Below are 8,156 nucleotides of genomic sequence, written 5' to 3'. Positions count from 1 at the left end.
TGCAGCAGGATACCAAAAGAGGTTTCTCGATACCTCCAAATTCGCCCCTCCTCCGACCTCCTCCAGGTCCCTCAAGGTTAGTGACCCGGAAATGAAGTTTCAGCGCGCCATGTTGAAGGACATCTCATTTCTTCTAAAATTGCACTTCGAGGACCGAGCATCCGAGCACGAGGAGGCTCTCAGGAGGAGCTCTAACCGACGGAGACACTGATGGTCCTTCCACGGCCTCCTCCAACGGAATGCATTTCCGGGAAGCTGTGGAGGCGCTGAAGCACGGACGGACTTATCTCAGCCAATGACAGCTCTGCAATGCATCCCTTGATATTTATTGATAGATAACATGCTTCATCCGCAACGCGATGTTTAGGGCAGTGAGCAACAGCTGTGAGGCTGCCGTGCGAAAACAGACGCAGTGTGTAAAATATATATCTTGCGATCAGTATACAAGGCCCTACATTCAATTTCTGTATTGTATGCTGTAGTTTAATAAGATATCTTACTAGCAAACCAAAGAGTCAATATTGTTTCTAAGACCATTTAGTGCTTTCACATAATAAAATAGCGCAACGGCTTGTACGCCTAAATTACGCTTTAGGAGGCAGTAGGGTGTGGTGGTACAGTGTGTAAGGTGGTGTGTTGTACAGTGTGTAGGTGGTGTGTGTTGTACAGTGGCGTAAGAGCGCAGACAGACGGGTCTCAGTTTGGTTTGCGTGCCCATGCCTTCTCTTAAATACTTTGTACACACTTTTGGCCGCCGTAATTTCAATTCCCGCATAGCTGTTATTGGTCTCCATTATCTACCGCACCTGTCAATGAATTAAAATAAATATAAGACGCATGAACACAATCTGTCCATCAGACAGAGGGCTGCTGTGCCTCCGCGCAGCATTGAGAGGACGTCTCTTTCTAAAAATGACCGCTCCAGAGGAGAGGAGTTCTCATTTCTCTAACCGCCTGCTGCTTCCACTCCTCTCTCCTCGGTTCCCCTCCTCAGTCCTCCGCTCGCATCTCCTGTGGGCGGCACCAAGTCTCGAGGAGAGGAGTCGAGGATAGGAGTCGAGGAGGGGAAATTTGAGTATTGAGAAACCTCCAGAGACAAACAGGAGGGGAGCACGTAACATCTGGGAGGGAAAAAAACATTTTTGGCAGTTTGCTCTCATCCTAATGTTCGGCCTTGATGTAGCAATATTCATAATTAAGTAAATGTAACACCCTTTTCACCTCGGTTACACTTTTCATTTGCCCTGTACGATGGACGCTGTAAGTGATGAAAGTGGGGGGTGTTGGCTTATCAGGCATCTGCAGCTCACAGCCAAAGTGGGCGTGGGAGCCAGCGAGAGAGATAAATGCAATTTCTGTAAACAAATATTTCCAAGGCACTCCTTTATAATTTTGGGATAAACAGGTTTGAAATCATTTCAATGTATACTATAGGACAGTAACCAAAAATATCATTTAAAACTTGAGAGATAAAAAAATATGCATAAATAAATGTTAACTAGGTCAAATAAGATATGAATGAACAACAAAATAAAATAAGTTACATTTATTTATTATTGGCTATGGTAGGTTATTGGTTAAGTTCACATACTTATTTGGTTATTAAAATGCAAACCGATCTTTTTCATATGGGTGTTTAGAGTTGTACCCCCTAGATCTAGTTTCTAATTGTGTGCTCAAAGTGCACCAGATTGAAGCATTTTACTTTAAAATGTTCAAATATTTCTTCACCCCAATTAAAACATGTTCATACAATACTGAATACATTTGAAGCCTTTTTGATGTATATTACCTACAGTATGTCAATACGTTTCTGTTTTTGTAGTGTATTGGTCTTTTGTAGAGTTGTTTAGTGAGACCTGTAAAGACACTATTACAGTAGTCGAGTCTACTGAAGATAAAAGCATGGACACGTTTTCCCAAATCCTGCTGTGACATTAGTCTTTTAATCCTAGATATATTCTTAAGTGGATAGCAGGCTGATTTAGTAATTGTTTTAATGTGACTGTTGAAACTCAGGTCAGAGTCCATGACTACACCTAGATTTCTGGCTTTATCTGTTGTTTTGAACATTGCAGACTGAAGCTCAGCGCTAACTTTTAAACGTTCTGCCTTGGCTCCAAAAACCATTACCTCAGTTTTATCTTTGTTTAATTGGAGAAAGTTCTGACACATCCAGTCATTGATTTCCTGTGTCATGGATCGCGAGTCCTGGATCTTGAGTCGTGGCTGTGGTCCTGGATCATAACTCCTGGATGGATATCCTCGTGGATTCATCTTCCTATTATGCACACATGCATTTCCAAACATTTGGTCTACCTATGTTGCAAATGTATTATCTTTTCAATTTACACACGGCATCTATTGCACGTCTGTCCGTCCTGGGAGAGGGATCCCTCCTCTGTTGCTCTCCCTGAGGTTTCTCCCATTTTTCCCTTTAAACTGTGGAGTTTCTCCGGAAGTGTTTCCTTGTACGATGTGAGGGTCTAAGGACAGAGGGTGTCGTATTGTCATACTGATATTCTGTACAAACTGTGAAGTCCACTGAGACAAATGTAACATTTGTGATATTGGGTTATATAACTAAACATTGATTGATTGATTGATTTGTTCAAGGCACGTGTCTGAATTGGAGCATAGTATCCTGGTGAAATGGTTATGTAAATGTGTGTGTCATCCGCAGGGCCGGTTTTTGGCATAGGCGACATAGGCGGTCGCCTAGTGCGCCAGATCTGGGGGGGCACTGGGCTGGCAGCTCTGGGAGGGAAAAAAATATTTTTGACTGTTTGCGCTCTTCCTAATTTTCGGCCTTGATGAAGCAATATTCATAATTAAGTAAATGTAACACCCTTTTCACCTCGGTTACACTTTTCGTTTGCCCTCTCCGATGGGCACTGTAAGTGATGAAAGTGGGGGGTGTTGGCTTATCAGGCGTCTGCAGCTCACAGCCAAAGTGGGCGTGGGAGCGAGAGAGATAAATGCAATTTCTGTAAACAAATATTTCCAAGGCACTCCTTTATAATTATTGGGATAAACAGGTTTGAAATCATTTCAATGTATACTATAGGACAGTAACCAAAAATATCGTTTAAAACTTGAGAGATAAAAAAATATGCATAAATAAATGTTAACTCGGTAAAATAAGATATGAATGAACAACAAAAATAAAATAAGTTACATTTATTTGTTATTGGCTATGGTAGGTTATTGGTTAAGTCCACATACTTATTTGGTTATTAAAATCTAAACCGATCTTTTTCATATGTGTGTTTTAGAGTTGTACCCGCTAGATCTAGTCTCTAGTAATTCTGCTCAAAGTGCACCAGATTGAAGCATTTTACTTTAAAATGTAAAAAAAAATCTTTCCGGGGGGCATACCCCCGGACCCCCCTAGAGGATGTGACGTCCACCTGCCATTTAAAACATGTTCATACAATAATGAATCCATTTTAAACCTTCTTTATGTATATAAACCAAAATGTCAATACGTTTCTGTTTTTGTAGTGTATTGGTCTTTTGTAGAGATTTTTCATTTATTCTTCATATATTCTATTGTGTATTGCTTGGAGGGGCAGGGGAGAAGGCACATCATAATCTCGCCTAGGGCACCAACATTTCTAGGGCCGGCCCTGGTCATTCCAGAGATAAAAAATCATTACAGACAAATACTCCGTAGTCACTCTTTTTCACTGCAGGAATAACAAGCAGTGCAGCATAAAGAGAGCAAAGAGGAAGTGCTTATGTATATGGTGTAATATGCTCAGAGAGGTAGGCTGGTGCAAGACCATGCAATGCCTTATAAGTTCAAAGAAGAACCTTTAAAAAATAAACTCTTACACTGGTAACAGTAAAGAGAGACCAGAGGGGATTTTATATGGCCTTTTATTTACAAGGCTTTACTGCAAAAACATTGCCTATAGTTACTGCTCAATGGTCCCATTCTAATAAAGTTCTTACAATGTCCAATCCCAGGACATTTTGACTTTGCTGTACTTCTTGTTTCCACTGAAAGGGGACATTTTTTTTTCTTAAATATGTGCAATTATATGTAAATACTTTTTGGATTTATAAAAATGTTGATTGTTTTTTGTATGTCTCAGCTTGAATTGTTATTGTTTATATTGTTATACCCAGTAAAGCAAGCACATAAAATACCAGAGAATAGGAAAAAACCACAAAATACAATAAAAAAAAACTTTTGTGCTAACGTGATAAAAAGTGTTTTTTCAGCCTCACATTCTCAGGTTGAGGCTTTGCTTGGTCCTTTTTCGTTCTAAAGTTACCAGCCGGCAGGGGAAAATCAATGTTAACATTAAATCAAAAATACTCAACGGCAAAATCAATGAACTGTTCTGAAGTTCACCTGAATGCGGTGAATAACAATGCTCACAGATCCTCCAAATATAATTTTCTTTCTTCTCTGTGGTGTGTGAATTTGCTCCATATGGGGCAATCTAATAATTGTAATATCTTTTGTGTAAAAGAGGAATTTTGCAGGGAAAGGGGATTCAAAGGGGGATTTATTTCCACCTGTCCTGTAAATGCTGAGATATGAAGACCCTGTTTAATGTACTGTAATATATCTAAACAGCCATGCACTATGGCCTGAAAACTAAAACTGCTTATAGATGCCTGGAGGGATGAGAATGATACAGGTTGTGTCAAAAATAACTTTCATAAGTGATTATCAATCCACATTCTACATTCATTCATGGTGTGGACATGTGGTAGTGATCTATTAGCCATTGTTACAACATGTGCAAACTGTACTTTGTATGCCGCTGGGTCCAGAAGGACAGCTGTGATCTTCTTATTCTGAAAGCAGCCATAAATCTCCGGGAAAAGTGTTTTTCCATGCGGGGGGAAAAAATATTCTTTCATCTTTTGTTGACAATTTATCTCTGTATTGTGATATTAGAGTATAACTATGTAGTACCTGTAGTTAGTTCAGATTGATATACAAATTAGCACTTGATAGAAATCATAAAAAAATAACGTCAATATTTGAAAAACATTACAGCAAAACAAAAAGACGTGTACTGTTAAACTTAACTAAGAACAAAGACATGATGTCAGATGAACAGACAAGGCTCTGACTGTTCCCAGTTGGAGACTGAAGCACTTCGATGCTGAAAAGTGTATTTCTTTTAATGAGGGTTTGTTTGTTGTTTTTGTGGACAGACTTGTCTAACCTTGTTTTGTAACTGAGAAATAGCTTGATATTTAATTTGAGTGTTTCTTGACTATAAGCACAACGTGGCATATTTTACAACAACATTCTTCCAAGGCTGTCTATTACGCTGAGCTATAATGAATGTGCAGTGACCTAGCTAGTATGTAATATAAGGGGTCACTTTAAGCCAGCAGTCTAGCTTGATGAAACACTCTTGCAGGCAGTATTGCATACATAACCTGATGTAGAGAAGGTATCACCTATGAAACAAGATTGCAACGCTTATTATTAGAATTTAATTCACTGGTCTCATAATGTATAATAAGACAAGTCGTTGGTGTCCTCTAAAGGTGTATTTCAGTACGTCTGTGTCGAAAGAATATAACATTTCTTCCTGTTAAATCATTTAAAATATCATATAAGGTATAGCACACCCTCAGGTATCAACTGCAGCTTGTGTGTGTTCAGTTGTGTCAGACAGAATCAATTGTCGCACATGAATATGCTAATAGAGGAGGGAGATGCCACTGGCGGTTTCAGTCTTGTAACACCTCAGCTTTAGAAACACTGAGTCAGTCAGTAGTCTGTCTGTACGCTGCCAGCATTGACAATGATTGGTTTTGAGTCCAGGAGTGTCTTAAACATATTCCAAACTCTCACCCTCTCTGTCTCTGTGTAATGAAGCATTCAATAGCCATCGGAAAAGGAACTGTCAATTTAGGGAATGCTGATGGTTTTCCTCTCAGGGACAGTTATCTTGGCTCCATCCTGAGATGTTTAAAAGTACTTTTCTTCCAGCGTGGATTCACTGTTATTTATTTAATGACAAATTCTGCATTTTTCATTCCAGAAGCCAACTGTCCTCGAATGGCTGTCCTTATTTCCATCACATAGAAAGAACAGCAATACCCCAGACAATTCCTTGTGCATACACAAACATACACTTTAGAATGTTACAGAAACTCTTTTTCTGGTGTATAATGTTGTATCCTCTCAAGTATCTATTTATTCATTTGCTAGTTTGTTTGCAATTTAACTACCTTGGTTATATAGCTCTTGATGTCGTTTGTGAACCTTTCCACAGAATGATGCAATACCTGAAGACTGGGTCCTGATGGCCAAAGAGGGTTTGCGGGGGATGGAGGACAGTATGATGAGAGGGGACCTGATTTCAAGAAGAAAATGTTAATCAGATAGAAATTAACAACGCTGGGCGCGGTGGGCTAGCAGACGTCCTACGATTTGGGGGTGTCCTATAGGATAGAGAAGGGGAAAAAAACAAAGACGAGAGAGGAAGGTGTGAGGAAGGAGGGGAAATAAGCTAAAATAAAAATACATAAGTAGAAAGTACCTTGAAATGAATAAATAATTAAATAACACTCTGTCCTGACTGTTCCAGTTCCACCCTGCCAACTAAAGGAACACTCTCTTCTTCACTCTTTTCCTTTCTGCTCCCCCTCACATACCAAACTCACAAACACAGACACACACCTACAGTATGCATGTGCGGAGTACAATAAAACACTTTAAATATTATAATTGAACCTCCTCTTAATCACTTGTCTTGTATTTAACCCAAAGGAAACAACAACATAATTGTCCTCACATGACCCCATCGGCCTATCATCTTTTTCCTTCCCCCCCGGCCCATCTGCTCCTTAATGGCCCCATATACACCTGCTAAGAGGAGGTCTTGATCCCAGAGCGCCGTGTCTCCTTTTTGCCTAATTTATCTCTAAAAGTCTACTCTCTTCTGTGTATGAATAGACCTGGATTGCCCATGCATAAACACATTTAAGTTGTTTGCCTCCGTAGTCCAGATGCCTGGGTTTAAAAGGATTTGGGGTAAATGAGGGGTAAAATGATCACTGGGTGGTTTTGCAGCAACAGTCTCATCTGTTCTTCTTGGAGTTTAACATCCTGACCCTGTCCACCACAAACTAAAACACATTCAGCCTTACTCCACCACAAATAATAAGTGTGTTTGAGTCTGTGTGATAATATCATTGTAATGTTCTCCCACATTTAAAATGCATTAATTCCCACATTGGTATCTGTTGCCATAGAAACAAACATGAATTTCCATATGGAGGCTGGTGGATGATTGAGGGAGCATATATCAGTGCAGAAGTAATGCATTTAGCTCCGAACAAAGCATTTAACCAAGAGCTTTTGCATGGCTGCCATTTGCACTTTGAGGGTCACTGGGTCAAGAAGGAATCAGAGAGGATTTCTTCTGCACATGCAAAGCCATGAAGCAATCTGCATATGGAAGTAGCACCGACAAAAAAGGACAACACATACTGTATGAATACTGTAACCTCTGAGCACAGTCACATCAATCTCTCCTGGTGTCTAACATGTTGGTAAATATTCATTGTTGGGGAGAGATTAAGTGGAAGTCATGACTAATACAACTGGCAGTAAGAAAGTCCCAATTTGTAAACAAAGCAGCCAGGATCAATATCAATCAGGAGTTAAACAAAAACTATTGATGATGGACAGGTGTACGGATTAATGGATTGGGTTGCTTGTTTAAAAGGATGAATGGACAGATGGAAAGATGGATGGATGTATTGATGACAAATTAGTCGAAAATCTCATTAAAATGTGAGTCAAGATAAATGCACTGTAATACATAATTGTTTACATCCGAATCTCCCGATTGCACTCTTGACTCTTATTTTTAAACACAATAATTTCAAATCTTCTCAATTTTGCCTGCCCTGTGATTTAAAAACATTAAGTCGATCAAAGCTAAACCCTGTGAAGACTACTTTGGTTTAAAGATGCGCGGCATAGTGCACTACACATGATTGCCTTGATAATGTAATCATGACAGATTAAAATGGTGCCTGTACTCATTCTATTGTCAATGTTAATAATGCATCCACATATTTCACAGGGATGTTATCCCCTCCCCCTGTGACAGAAGCGCTCACGTTGCAGAACACTTATTGCCTGGTTCTTTCCAGCATCCACA

This window comes from Notothenia coriiceps, unplaced genomic scaffold, assembly GCF_000735185.1.
Source record: "Notothenia coriiceps isolate Sejong01 unplaced genomic scaffold, NC01 NC01_scaffold00037244, whole genome shotgun sequence".
In the NCBI taxonomy this organism is placed as follows: domain Eukaryota; kingdom Metazoa; phylum Chordata; class Actinopteri; order Perciformes; family Nototheniidae; genus Notothenia; species Notothenia coriiceps.
Note: the sequence above shows the minus strand (reverse complement) of the source record.